At 47.1% G+C, this 14,844-nt stretch overlaps 1 pseudogene; it reads right to left on the bottom strand.

Annotated features, from left to right (window-relative positions):
• The window catches only part of LOC124227207 (tubulin alpha-3 chain-like), a 106,763-nt pseudogene that overhangs the window by 89,906 nt on the left and 2,013 nt on the right, over positions 1–14,844 (bottom strand).

Below are 14,844 nucleotides of genomic sequence, written 5' to 3'. Positions count from 1 at the left end.
GCGGGAAGCAGGGGACCAAGGAGGTCAGCAGAGAGCCGGGGACACGGGAGAAACCCTCCCTGTCCCTGTGCCGGGAGAGTGCGTCCTTCCTCTCAGTCAGCTTGGCTACCATGACGAAATGCCACGGACCGGGTGGCCTAAACACCAGAAGTTTATTTTCTCTGTGGACAAAATTGAGTCACATCTGTCAAGGCTGCTAACATGGAGCTGGGAGGCCATTAAGGAAATGGGGCTCATGCAGGCACGCCACTCTCTATCAGAGGGAATGTCACTTTTGAGCTGGGCTTCTCTGTTGTCATCTTGACCTCCTTTGAAGAAATGTGCTCTCAGAGATAAGAACTTCCTGCCTTAGAAATGGCCGTAGTAACCCATCAGTATAGCCAGGAAGTAACAGTTGTTGCCAGTGCCAATCACAAATTTTGCAAAACAACCCGTGTAATTTATCTCTTTCTGCCTTTATAAACCCTTGCCTCCTTTGTCTTCCTTAGCACAAATTTTGGGTTTCTGCGTGAATCTGTGCCTCCCGAATTGCAATTCTAATTGCCCAAGTAAATATCTGCTATTTGAACTGTAGTGAATTTTTCCTCAGTTGATATTTCTTGGTGTAGTCGGCAGATCCAGAGCAACTGAGCACGGACCCTGGTGCTGTCATGGACACGTGGAAGGCACCTCCAAGACAGCCTTGTTCTCTCGCGTTTCCCTTGGTGAGCCTCAGGGTTCCAGCAGTAAGTTCTCCTGGATCCGAAGCTCCTATTTTCAGTTGATGTTCAGACCAGATTTTTTTTCTCAAAGATTGGCACTTGAGCTAACATCTGTTGCCAATCTTCTTTTTTTCCTTCTTCTTCTTCTCCCCAGAGTCCCCCAGTACATAGTTGTATACTCTAGTTATAGGTCCTTCTGGTTGTGGCATGTGGGATGCCACCTCAGCATGGCCTGATGAGCTGTGCCATGTCCGTGCCCAGGATCCAAACTGGTGAAACCCTGGGCTGCTGTAGCAGAGTGTGCGAACTTAACCACTCAGCCGCAGGGACTGCCCCAAGACCAGGTTTTATTTGCGTGGACTAACAAGTTCTGTTCTCAATCTTTTGGAAGAGAGAATTCCAATCTCGCCTTAACTAGGTGGAGAATTCATGTTTAAGGACATTTCATAGTGAGTGTTATTGGAGCTCTAGTAGATTTTCATTTTATTCAAGCAGCCACATTCTCTTACAATTTGAAATTCAGCTGTTCTTCATAACCAATGCAGACCTCGTAGTTTCTCCTATTGTCCAAATGAGGGTCCTCTGACCCCAAATATTAGAGACATTGTTCCTCCTGACCCTTTTAGGGTTCTTTCTGGGTGTCTAGAAACCTAGAAGAAGTGTCAGAACTCTGTCCATGATGTGCACTGGTCTCACAGAGCCTCCCAATGAAGAACATACACTGTTCTTGGGTCAGAAGGAGCTTCATAAGCTTATCCAGAAGGAAAACATAAAGGATTGGTCATCCTAGTACCTTGAGCAACCTGACACCACTTGGTGCTCAGGAATCTGTGAGACATGTGAAAGAGAGACAACGGCCCATTGGTGATACCCTGGGAAGTGGCCCTCACAGGCAGCACATACCTGACCCAAGACATAGACCCTCCTGCCTTGGTCATCTGAGAACAGCCCTCTCTAATTATGGGGAACAATTGTTCTAGAACAACCATAAATATTCAACTTCCTTTGGGAAGCCCAATTGGATTTATGTTTAAAGCATATGGTCCCTCTGGTAAATTTTTACCTCAATGGACCCATTTTACCCAAGCATGATTTAAAACTTTCTTGGTCCCAATGGGCTCTTTTGAAATACCTAAATTAGTTCATTTGCATGCATGGTTAGAAAATAAGAGATCTAAAACTAAGAAAGTGGAAATGGGTGAACTTCTGAGATAATTTGGAATTGTAATGGCCGCCCTGGGAAGCTTTGTTTCAGATCCGTCCACCTTAAGGGTCCCCCTTAAAAGAGAGGATTCCAACCCCCTCAGAGACAATGGAATGTGTGCTTCGGTGCTATGCAGGAGCTTCCAAAAGACAAACGTGCTTCAACACAGCTCTTAAAAGGATCCTCACAGCAGGCAAAAAAAAACCCCAAAACTTTAGTAAAAACCTTTGGCCACCTGGGCGGGTAACCTTAATTTAGTCCCTCTGCCAGAAACACAATTTGGATCCAACTCTTCTTCTCAGTTTTGTATCTGAGACGTGGCTAACATCTTTAAAGATCTCTGTTGTGTCTATGTGTGTGTCTATGTGTGTATGTTTGTCTCGCTCTATATATGATATTTTTCTACCTTTGGGTGATATTGCCAAAATTAAACATTTATATAAATTAAGAATTCCTAAAACGCTCAGAAATATAGAAACTAAACCAAAATGTTTTTCAAGTTCAAGTGATCTGAGGTAATCTGTGATAAAAAATTGTTCCAGTTTGTTGGTTTAATAAGAACAGACATGTCCTCAGAGTCATCAGTATTGAATGTAAAGCAAACACACAACTTTTCTCCCTGGGTCCACTGGCTGCGTAGGCTCCTGCTGTTTCTGTTGCAGAATTTGTCTGCAGGGGGAATGACTTGGGGTGATGGTTAACTGTTTACTGTCTAATCCAAACATAGTTGTTAAAAATGAGTATTGAAAGAAATGCAGGGGCTGGCCCCGTGGGCGAGTGGTTAAGTTCACGGGCTCTGCTGCAGGCAGCCCAGTGTTTCGTTGGTTCAAATCCTGGGTGCAGACATGGCACTGCTCATCAAACCATGCTGAGGCAGCATCCTACATGCCACTACTAGAAGGACCCACAACGAAGAATATACAACTATGTACTAGGGGGCTTTGGGGATAAAAAGGAAAAAATAAAATATTAAAAAAAAAAGAAAAGAAATGTAAAGAAGAGAAAAGTTTATTGTAAGTTAAGCTAAATAGATATTCATTGAATGTCTAAACCATTTCGGGTAGGACGGTGTGCTGAGACTGATTGCCAAACATAAGTTTCTCTAGTTTTGGCTTTCTAAATTTTCTTTGGAGAGACAAACAATTGTCTCTCTGTCTATTTGGGTTATCAATAGACAATTTGTGCCACATTGAAAAGTTTGCTGTAATGAGACGTATGCTCCTGGAAATTATGAAACATGTTTGTGGGTTTGCTAATCTACTACAGATGCTACTGTGTGATAGACTAGTCACAGTTGCCTGCCTCCTAGTTTTTGATGGAAAGCAAAGATTACAAATAGTTTTTTAAAAAATTGAAAGAAGAGCTGAGAATACAAATGAGCCAGAGAAAATGTCAGAACACGTAGAGTAATGAGGGTAAATTAACTCTGTGCACACTGTGCGCGTTGATGCTGAGAGAACGCGGGCAGAGCAGTGGGCGCCCCTTTGTCAGATGAGAAGCAGTGGAACTTTCTCCTACTATGCAAGGATTCACTTCTCATCTTTCAAACTATGGTCACAGACACTTGATAAATTATGATTAACACTTATTTAAATAATTTACATGATGTCTACATTTATCAAAATAGATAAATGGATAATTTTTATCTTCAATTTTTATGTATTATATGTGTTTTATGTATTACATATATTTCAATATCAATAATACATAGATCCATGTATTTATTATATATAAATAAAAGAAAATAATTTCATAAAATAAAAGAATACATGTATGGCATATACTGAAAATAGGAAATACATGTCAGTTTATTAAATTGTTATTTCAGCTACTCATATGGTTTTATATATGTAAGTATATGCTGGACTGTGATACACACTCTATTTCTTGCTATGGGATGATCTGAAAGCCACTGCTCTTAAACCACAGTAAACTGAGCAACAGAGGGTTCTCTGTGCCAAATGGAGAGGCCCATATAAGATCACCCACCCTTTCTGCCCTGCACACGCACAGGATGATTCCGCAAGGCCAGGCTGGAATCTCTCTCTGACAGCCTCCCACTTTGTTGCCTTGTCTCTTCAGATTGACAGCCAGGCAGCATCTGTGTTAAAAAGAACTTCCCCCATTTCTTAGAACTGCATGTGAGGCTGAGAATTCTGCTGGTGGCTTCTGAGATATTTACAGCTCTGCCATCAGTTTAGAAGTTGTTGTTCCATCTTTCAAATCTTTCTTCTGCCTGCTCAACTTAGAGCAACCCTCTTCAGCAAGAATGTAGGGATCTTGTGGCCTCTGCCTGTTCCGTCGTTCCCAGTCTAGCAGAGCAATGTCAGCATGAACTGTGGCCACAAGTGAGTCTCGTTCTGTAATTTCCAGAAAGGTAGAGGGAGTTTATACTCACTTAGTGTGATGTGTAGGCAATTATGTTATCCTTTAAGAGTAAGATCTGTAAGTATTCTCTAACAACTGCCTTGCATCATTTCTTTTTTTAGATAAACTTTGTAAGTTTTTGAAATTAAGAAAATGACTATATATGAAGAATAGACAAGGAAAGTAGGGTGTGTGTTTTCAGTGAGAGAAGGTATGAAGAATGAAAATGCATTTTTGTTAAAGGAAAATTAGAAAGTAATTTTGTCCTAAAATAAAATGATCGTTCCCCAAATAAGAAAGAAAAAGTTAGGACAAAACCTAAATAGACATAGAAAGCTTCAGAAGGTTTATGAAAAAGGAATCTTAAGAAGAAATTTTAATGTGTGGTCAAGCTGGCTAAGATTAAAGTGAATTTTAATATCAAAAGTACACTGGTACAAAATTAGAATTTGGTTTTTCTCTCTATAAAAGGACAAAGTCTTCTCAGATTATTGGTCTGCTCTTAATAAGAAACTGTAAACGTTTCTTTACCTTTAATGGAATCTGCCTAGGAAACAAAAATTCTGTGTTTCATCTTTATGAAGTCTTCTGTTACATGGAAAAGCTGGGTTTTGCTCAGAACCATGTAACTCTCTGTGTTTGCCTTGAAAAATCTCTATGTCACTTTGGTTAAATAGATAATGAAGTATTGTTTCATTAAAATCTGTGATCTTTTTTGATCAAATGTTTTAAATCCTTTTTGATATTTTTTGACAAACTTCCCCAAAATCAGATTCTAAATAAAGTCTTTTTCTGACATGAGAGATAGTAAACTAATTAGGCTTATTTGATATGCTAAGTTACATGGGAAGCATTGACAAATAAGGAATAACAATTAGCCTTCTTGATGTTATGCCTTTATAAGTATAGGTTATAAGAGTTCCAGGAATTATGTAAACTTCTGGAAGTCTAATGTGTCCTGGAATAAAATGTCTGTCATGAAAATTGAGGCTCACAGTAAATGTCAGGAAAGCGCCTTAACTGACTTTCCTGAAAAGGCAGTGACAACAGAGTCTATAAAGGTTGGGACACATGTGGGTGAAGTCCACTCTGCTTCTCTTGCAAAAAAAAATAAAATTGACCTCATGTTGCTGGACTTTTGCCATCCTGATGTCCTTGTAACACAGCAACAGTCTGCTCCTGACTCAGAGAAAATAAGGAGGGTGAACAATGGCAGTAAATTCAACAAACAGTCGGGGCTCTGGGAAACCCAAGATGGCTGCTTGGATACTCCCATTGCCTGGCAAGCTCCATTTTATTCATTTGTACATTCCTTCCCCCACCACAGTGCAGTAAGAACAACTATTCTGTCCCAGAGGCCTCAGAACTCCTCCTTCTGGGTCCTTTGAGCACCTGCAGCTGGACTTCATTCAGCTGCCACTTCCTGTGACTCATCAATATGTTCTTGTTATTGTCTGTGTTTCCTGGCTGAGTTAAAGCCTTTCCCATGCCACAAAGCTGATGCCCTCACAATGGCAGAGAAACTGCTAGAACACGAGCTTCCCACTTGGGATGTACCTTCGACAATCCCCAGTGATCGAGGCACCCACTTCACTGGGCAAACCATACGAACCTTAATGAAAATCTTTCAAACTTCTTTCAAATTATCACTGTTCTGATCATCCTCAATCATCAAAGTCAAGAAAACTAATGGGAAAACTGAATTCAAGAGGAAGAAATAGGAAATTACTTGAGACCATGTGAACTGAGGAGGATGTTCTAATGTTTTGTTTTTCCAGATTTAAAGAAATCTTTTCTCTTAAGCCATTGACAGTTTGGTAGGACATGCCTTTGTGAACAAAGATGAAACATTTACCTTTTCTCTCTACCAGATCCCTCCAGAATTCAGAAACTCTCAGTGAGTATTCTTATTTTCACTTGTATAAATGTCAGGCCGAGTTTTAATATAAACAAATTAGTTTTACTGTGATTACCATGGCCAAAAAATATTGAGGGTATTTGTAGAGAGGAAAATTATGTTTGTACCCCTGTAGACTTTAGATTCTGATCCTGTTAATTATCATGATGTTTGTTATGTAGACGGAACTCCCCTGGCCTAAGGTATTGCCTTTGGCCTTGCTGACTGTTGGCAGTGCCCTCTTTGGAGAACATGGACTAACTCCACATGGACAGTCACCAGCAGATCAGTGTCTGTTGGTCCACAACCTTCTGCTGCTCCCCTGTTGTCTTATGTGAGTGTGACCAGCTACTGTGAATCTCTATGGTCTTATCCCCAGCCCATCACCAACAGGTTAAAGACACTTTCCTGGATCCCAATTTAAAGCATCCTGTTGCTCAGTTTAGAGCCTGGTGACTGGGTATTCTGGAAACATCGTCAGAGGAAGACAGTCCTCATTCCCATTGGAAAGGACCTTACCAAGTGCCCCTGACCACTGGCACTGCTATAGAAGTAGAAGGCACTGCATACTACGTGCCCCTTTTAGGTACACCTTCCACCTACAGGGAACCGTGGGCTTATGAATGTCTAGACAGCTGGCACACGGCAGGATAATTCCTTTAGGATATCATAATATTCCACTTCAAGTTCTTGTTAAAGGAGAAACCCAATCACAATCTCATAAGTCTGGGAAAGACTTACAGACTCCATTTTACACCCCATCTACTCTCCATTGATTACCATTGCCAAAGACTTTGTCCCTTGGATTCGTGTTGTCCATGATGACCTGTTGATAAAAAGTTTATCTCAAACCATAGCTACACTGGCACATTCTACCACTTGAGCCTTAGCTCAACGACAATGATTCCTGATCCCCTAGTCAGGGTCACATTAGATAGTCGAATGGCACTCAGTTATCTCCTTGCAGAACAGGGTGGCATCTCTGTTTTAGCCAATAGCCCCTGCTGTACCTGCGTCAAGTCTCCTGGTGACATTGAGTTAGAACTTGGAAAAATTATTAAAGTATCACAGGATGTCTCCAGTCCAATGTCTTTTAATGACACCCTCTGGTTCCCTGTCAATGTTTTCATCTGGCTTCCTGGTGTAGGTGCTTGGATGAGATCAAGACGTCAGACATCGTTAACGATTATTCTTAGAATTGTGCTATGTGTACCTGTATTTAAGCTTCTTATGCTACTACTGCCTCAGATCTGCTCCAAGTTATACTAATGATTATCATCCTGATTTTCATGATCTTTGTCACCTTCAAGCTGTGAATGACTTGCATTTCTCAATGCTGTGTGTCTCTACCTCCAGAATAATGATTGCACAGTGACTTGAGATGATCAGCCAATCTTCAAACTCCAAAGGACTTGATAGTTTTCCAGAAAGCAACCATGCCTAAGACTCATTTCCTGACCAGCTCCTTATTGCTCAGATGCCACCAGAGTCTCTGACTATGTTACTCCTCTGATGATTGAGGACATGGCTTCCCCCCAACAAGGGACATGAATTCCCAGAAAAGAGCATTCCTAGCAATGAGGGAAATATCATTATATCAAACAGTTGATCCGAGATACTTTCTGCTGAAAGACTCTGATCAGAAGTGGAAATGTGGACAGTGAGAAAAAATGGAGTAATATATGCCAAAGCTTCTAAAAGGGAGCTGGGAGGCCCTTAAGGAAATGGGGCTCGTGCAGGCACACCACGTCTCTACCAGAGAGAATGTAACTTTTGAGCTGTGCTTCTCTGTTGCCATCTTGACCTTCTTTCAAGAAACATGCTTACTCTCAAAGATAAGAACTTCCTGCCTTAGAGATGGCCTTAGCAACCGATCACATATAGCCAAGAAGTAACAGTTTTTGCCAACACCAATCACAAATTTTGTAAAACCACGTGTGTAATTTTTCTCCTTTTGCCTTTATAAACCCTTACCTCCTTTGTTTTCCTCAGAACACAGTTTGGGTTTCTGCCTGAATCTGGGTCTCCTGGGTTGCAATTCTAATTGCCCAAAGAAATATCTGCTATTTGAAGTGTACTGAATTTCTCCTCAGTCGACATCTCATACTTCTGGAGGCCAGGAGTCCCAGATCCAGGTCTGGGAGGGTTGATTTCTGGTGAGGCCTCTCCTCCTGGCTCGCAGAGGGCTGCCTTCTTGCTGTGCTCACATGGGCAAGGGGGAGAAAGCAAACTTTCTGGTGCTGCTTCTGATAAGGATACTCATCCTATCAGGTCAGGGCCCGGCCTTATGACCTCATTTAACCTTAATTACTTCCTGTCTCCAAATACAGTCACACTGGGGTTACGGCTTCCACATTTGAATTTTGGGGGAGTCAAAATTCAGTCTATAGCACCCTCCTTCCTCAGGGCTCCAACCACACCATGCACGTGACTGAAATGTAGCCTGCATGGCATTGTGTTGTTCAGTACTATTTATTTCTCTGATTAGAAAATAGCACATAGTTAGAGTAGAATGTGTGGAAAATGCAGAAAAATATAAATAAAATAAAAGTACATAAACCCACAACATAGAGATAAATATTATTAATATGCCAGAGGTATTTTTGGTCTTTTTTTGGTTTATATACATTCAAACACTTTTTTTACACAATTTGGATCAAGCAATATGGGTTTTTTTCATAACAGCTTTGAGATATAATTCACATACAATACAATTCACTCATGAGTGAATTCACCACATGAGTGAGAGCAGCGGGAGGCCCAGGTTAGTGCAGGGACCGTGGGGGCTGAGGAGGGTACAGGTGTCTGTGTCATCATGAAGGCCAGCTCCCTAGGACTACACCCCAGTTGACATGGGGACTCAGTGCACACTCAGGTGGTAACAAGGCACTGTGAGGTCCAGAACCTTCCATGTGGAAGTTGAAGTGGCCGATGGAAGATGAGGAAGCCACACTCCACAGTCATTTAGGGACAGACGCTGGTGGGGACGGGCTGAAGGCTGGCAGCCACTCTGTTCTGTCCTCTACTCTGTGGGCAGCAGTCTTCCTGCAAAGCCCTGGAAGAGTGACCTTCACTGAGCTGGCAAGGTCGTCAAACTCTCTGCTCACCTGGAGATCCTGAGGAGAGACCCAGGACCCGGCAGCACATTGTCACTTTCTGAGAACTTGACTTCTTTTACTTACACAGGGTGTCGAAGAAGTTCCTTAGGACAGCTTCTCTCCTATGCATGATAATGTCATTACTCCCCAAACTATTAAAACAGAGAAGGGCAGGGACTCAGGGGGCTTCGGGGGGCTGGTTACATAGGTCTATGCTGTTTGTGAAAATTTACCAGTCTCTGCCCTTAATCCACGTGCACTTTGCAGCATGAATGTTGTTCCTCAACAGAAAATGAAAACCAGAGAGGTTGGGGAAAGAGAACCAGCACTGAGTCTGTCTCTGCACAGGCCCTTTCCATCTCATCATGTCTCACAGTGACCCTGGCTGGAAGGTACTAGCCCTTTTTCACACGGACACAAGGCTGAGTCCTGGGAAGGGTTTTACATGAACTGTACATCGTGTTGAACAACCATGTGCTGTTGCAGGACAATTTCACATATTCTGTTTGTGTTAGAATGATGGAGTCCAGTGCTGAGCGGCCTTCTCAGAGCAGAGGGACGTGGTCAAGGCAAGCTCATCTCTGGCTGTGGAGCAGTAGAGACGAGGCAGGGAGAAGGGAGAAGGAAACGAGGACGTTCGACACCAGGTGTCCCAAGCCTGAGGGTTGAAACCGTGAAGACAGGTCTCTGGAGGGGCTTTGACTCAGGTCTGGACTGAAGTGAATCAGGGTTGGAATAAGCAGGGATTTGGGACTAGACTTTCTTTTAATAATTCATATTTGGGGTTCTCTCCTTAGTGTGTAACTGCCTTGGAAAAGAATGACATTTTTTCTACATTAAAAAGGCAGAGTTGAGTGAAAGGGGTCCTGATCTCCCTCACACCCACACAGTGACTCTTCCAGGACCACGATCCCCCTGCAGGCTGCCCTGCGAGTGCTGGACCTGCAAATCTAAACATCAGTGAACAGGGAGCATCCTGCCCCTGAGCCAGCCATTCTCTCTCAGCCGGTGAAGAGCCCAGGCAGGAGTCTGAGGAGAGGCCAGGGCAGCACCCCAGTCAGGAGCAGGAGTGGGGCCGGAGGGGCATCAGGACACACGTTCAGGCCTGGGCTGGAACGTGGACTCGGCCGCACCATGCATCTGGGCAGGACACTCTAGGTGTCCAATCCCCACTCTTTCCCTTAAATGACGCCTCACAGGGCTGCTGGGAGGACCAAGGTGGGGTTTAGGAAAAGCTCTCACAGAGAAATCCAGCAGTTCCAAGGCAGACACTGGGTCCCCCTGCACAGACTGGAGGACTCCAAAGCAGACACCTAAAAAACACATGCACGACACTGAGAGCAGCTGAGCCCAGGGAGGCCGGGAGAGCAGCGTGAGAGGGAAGCAGGGACTCCTCATCTCTGCTGACGTGGCCAAGGACAGTCCCACTACCTCCGCTCAGAAGTGTCTCCATGGGACAAAATGCCCTGGATGAGGCTGCAGGGCCGGGAGAGAGGAAGGGAGAGGATGCTGGCTGGGCACCCACCCAGTGCCCGGCTCTGTGCAGGGGACAGAGATACGGACACACAAGACACTCCTGCCCATAAAGGGATCACCCACTGGGGGAGGAGAGGAAAAGGAACATCACACAAATGCAGTGTGATGCGTGCAAGGAGAGAGTGTGCACCAGCTCTCCTGGGGGTAAAGGTCACATGGGGATAGAGCCCCTGAGCTGAGCTCTGCAGGTGAGGTGGGCGGAGCTGGGCATTTCAGCAAGAAGAGCAGCAGGAGCAACGCAGAGGGAGAAACCGCCTCGTGTGCATGAAGACTTCCAGGGAGCTTGGAGGGAGAGGATGGATTTCAGAGTGGGAGGGAGGAGGGGTGTTGGGAGAGCCCAGATCCCGAGGGTGTGCTGTGAATGACACACTGCTAAGCCTGGATTCACGCAGCGGGGGGCTGCTGATGGGTTTAAAGCAGGAGGGGCAGGGGCACATTTCTGGTGTAGAAAGATCACCTGGGAGCAGGTGGGAAGGAAGCTCCAGAGAGGAGGAAGTCATAGGAGCACAGGCCTGGAGGAGGGGAGTGAGAAGGAGGAGCAGGCAGCCTGATCTCTCTGCAGGAGGTGAGATGGAGGAGGGAGATGTGGGGAAGAGGAGAACAAGCACTGGGCCCAGCTTCTGATGGGAAGGAGGCTCCTCGCCAAGAGGCAGCCCTTAGAGGGAGATGATGCATCCAGGTCAGACTCTCAGAATCCCAAGTCCCTATGGGCCATCTGGGGGACCGTCCAGCAGGTGGCTAGAAATGGGGATCCAGAGCTTAAGAGAGATGCCTGGGTTCCAGCCAAGGGCAGCAGAGGGGTGAGCCTCAGGCTGGGGATGGGGTGCTACAGGGGGTCCGTCTGCCAGTTGAGGGAGCTGAGGGCCAGGAAGGGCTGGATCCCCTGGAGCTGGTGGTACTGTCCTCTGACCACAGGCTGTTGGCACAGTGGTCCCCATGGACCTGCTCCCTCCTCCCTTCTCTGTCTCCTGCTCTCAGCCCTGCTCATCAACTCCCTCCCCATTGGCAACCCTGGAGGAAGGAACCCCTGCTGTGCACACAAGGCCTCAGGTAGGTCTGAGCCTGTGTCCAGCAAGGCCAGAGGAAGAGCAGGGGAGAAGATGAAGAGGAAGCAAGGGTGCCGCGGCCATCACAGCAGAGCAGCTGTCCAGTGGGCTGAGGAGGAGGAAGGACAGCTGGGAGGGAAGGATGGAGGGGAGGAGTCTGCAGAAGTGCATGGGCCAGGCCAGAGGTGGGTGAGTGATGGCAAAGGGAAGAAGTGGTCGCAAGAAGAAGCTAGGAGCCCCCCTCCCCATCGGGGCTCTGGAACCTGTGCACCCTGCTGCCACTGGGGTGGGGAGATGTGACAGAGGAGGGATCTGGGTGGACAAGCACAGGCAGGTCTCTGCTGGGGCCCCCTCCATAAGGATAGCACTCCCAACAGGAAGCCTCAGTGTCAGGATGACCCGGAGGCCCAGGCCCAGGCTCAGGGCTCCCACCATAGAGATGCGCTTGTTGCTGCAACAGAAAGACATGTGCATTGTGCTGCCTTACACACAGATCTCCCCAGGGTCCCAGCTGGAGCTGCTGGTCCATCACTGGGTCAGGCTTCATACTCCAGCCTCCACATGCCCTGGGGACCCAGGGCAGGTCAGTGAGTCAAAGCTGTATGATTACCCTGCATCATCAGAGGCCCCCAGTGTTCAGATCACCCAGCAAACATGGCCAGAGCAGCACCCTCCCCATCCCCAGTGGAGACCAGCCGCTGCTCCCTGGCCCTCAGAGCTCAGCAGGTGCTCCCACGTGTTGTGCTCCAGCTGGCACCCTGTCCCTATCACCATGGCAGCAGCTGTTCAGGAAAGCCACTCAGCTTCCTCCCCACAACTTCTTCCTCCTCTTTCTGCTGGACCTGAACTCCAGGCCTCAGCACCGCTTTTGGCCACTGTCCTGGAGCCAGTCCCAGTACTCTCTGACTCCTCAGACCCCAGCTCTGGCCTCGAATTTCAGCATCTCTCGGGGCCTCCTCTGGCCTTGGCTGCTTCCATGGGAAGCAAAGGTGGGGAAGGTGCAGTGGGCAGGGCCTGCTCACTCCAGCAGCCATGACCTGTTGGGCCTCTGCCTCTTTCCTTCCCTCTGGCTTGCGGCCCCTGCTCTGGTTCCCTGCCTGGGCATCGAGGAGCAGGCCCCCAGCAGCCATGAGCTGAGCAGAGCACGTGAGCACCTGCCTTGCACCAGGCTCTCTGAAGATGCTTCACACACACATGTGCAACTCCCAGCCCCCGCCTGTGCAGTGGAAATCACGAGCCCCAGTGTTCGAATGATGACTTTGAGTGAGAAGGACGGAGTCGGGCGCTCTTGGATTGCGGCTCAGGCCCCATCACGGGTAGACTGGTAGGTTTGGGAATTAAAGTGGTGAACAGCAGCAAGATCAAGGAGTCCCTGGTCCCTGGGGTGGCTATGGGCCCTGAGACTGACACGGGGGCACCCCAGTCTCCTCACTTCATGTTGAGTTCCTCCAACATGTTGTTGGTATTAAATGCCTCACTCACCATGGAGGCCCCAGAATCTCCAAGGCCATTGTATGAGATGTCCCGGACTCTCAAGGAGAAATTTGCCTGGAACACAAAAGAGCAAAGCTGTGGGGCCTCATGTGATGATGGAGAAAGTCAGGTGCCACAGCCTCAGAGCCCAGGAGGCCCGAGGTGCAAAGAGCAGGGACTGAGTGCAGAAGGGTAGAGTCCAGCTTACAGTCTGTGGCTTGGATGGGTGTGAGCAGTAGAGCTGAACCCCTGGAAGCCCAGCAGAGAGTGTGGATGTGAATGACCCCCAGAGCCTGGGGGCTTCCACATGGCAGCAGGCCCCACAGACACAGCGATCAGGCCCCATACCCACTTGGGCACCTCTCAAGGGCAGGGATTCTGAGATACAGAGCAGCCCAGGGGCCCAGGGTGGCTCCAGTGAAGGGCTTCTGGGGGCTGTGGTGGGAAGAAGGGTGGAGCTCGTGGATGTGCTGGGAAGACATAGCCTGACCTGCCACCTAGTGGGCAGGAGCCCAGGTCAGCGCCTGTCAAGGACAGGGCAGTGGCTGCCATTCCTTGAGGAGGACCCACACGGAGAGCTGGCACAAGGTGCACTGCAGACACCGGTGCCACCCTGGCAGGGGTTTGAGCCACCCATTCTCCAGTCCTACATGCCACCACATCCAAGGAGCAGGTGGGCTGTTTGAGAGTGTGCTAAGTCCCAAGTGTGCCAGGTGTCATCTCAGGAAGCATCTGCATGTGCCCAACAGTGAGCACGTGCCACCAGATTGCACCATGTCCCCACCGGCTGTGTCTGTGACATCTAAGGAACATGTGAGACAGTGAACTTTGAATTCCTCAGTAAGTGATGTGAGAGTGGACACAGAGAGATGGAACATTGTCATCATTAAGTGGAGATGGGAACATTAAATTCACTTAAAGGTATATTCTTTAAATTCTGCTGAAAAGATGCAAGGTTCATTTCTGAAGAGCTGCAAAGATGGGGGCTGGCAACTGGGAGACCTGCCCCCAAATGACATGCCAGAAGAGCTGATGGGCAACGACCTCATAACTCCAGTCCCCGGGCAAAGCCACCACCTCCTGGGCCTCAAAGGTCACTCCAGCTCATGTTAAGCTCAGTGAGTCCTGTATTTTCTTCCAGGGCTGGTCCAAGCATCTCTCCTTCAGAAACACCAAGAAAGAACTTCCTATTCACTGTTTGTTCATTCAAAGATTGATACTGATGCCCACTGTGTGCCAGGGTCTCTGCAGGGCACGAGGGTCATGGAGTTGAACCCAACATGGGCCTGCCCTCAAGTATTTCAAGTATTTCACATATAATGAGGGAGACATAAATACAAATTAGTGGGATGTGAGCTATTCTAGACCACAAACAGGGAGGCGTGGGAACAGAGTGAGGGCTAACCGTGCATGAGGGGGTTACAAGTATGAGAACAGAGGAGATAACCTTAAAGACTAAGGGACTCCCCAAGCATGTGTGCACGACCAGCAGAGAACAGACTCAGGAAAGAGGGAATGGGTG

Source organism: Equus quagga, chromosome 15 (assembly GCF_021613505.1).
Source record: "Equus quagga isolate Etosha38 chromosome 15, UCLA_HA_Equagga_1.0, whole genome shotgun sequence".
NCBI classification, from domain to species: Eukaryota; Metazoa; Chordata; class Mammalia; order Perissodactyla; family Equidae; genus Equus; species Equus quagga.
Note: the sequence above shows the minus strand (reverse complement) of the source record. Positions and strands in the feature narration are given on the sequence as shown.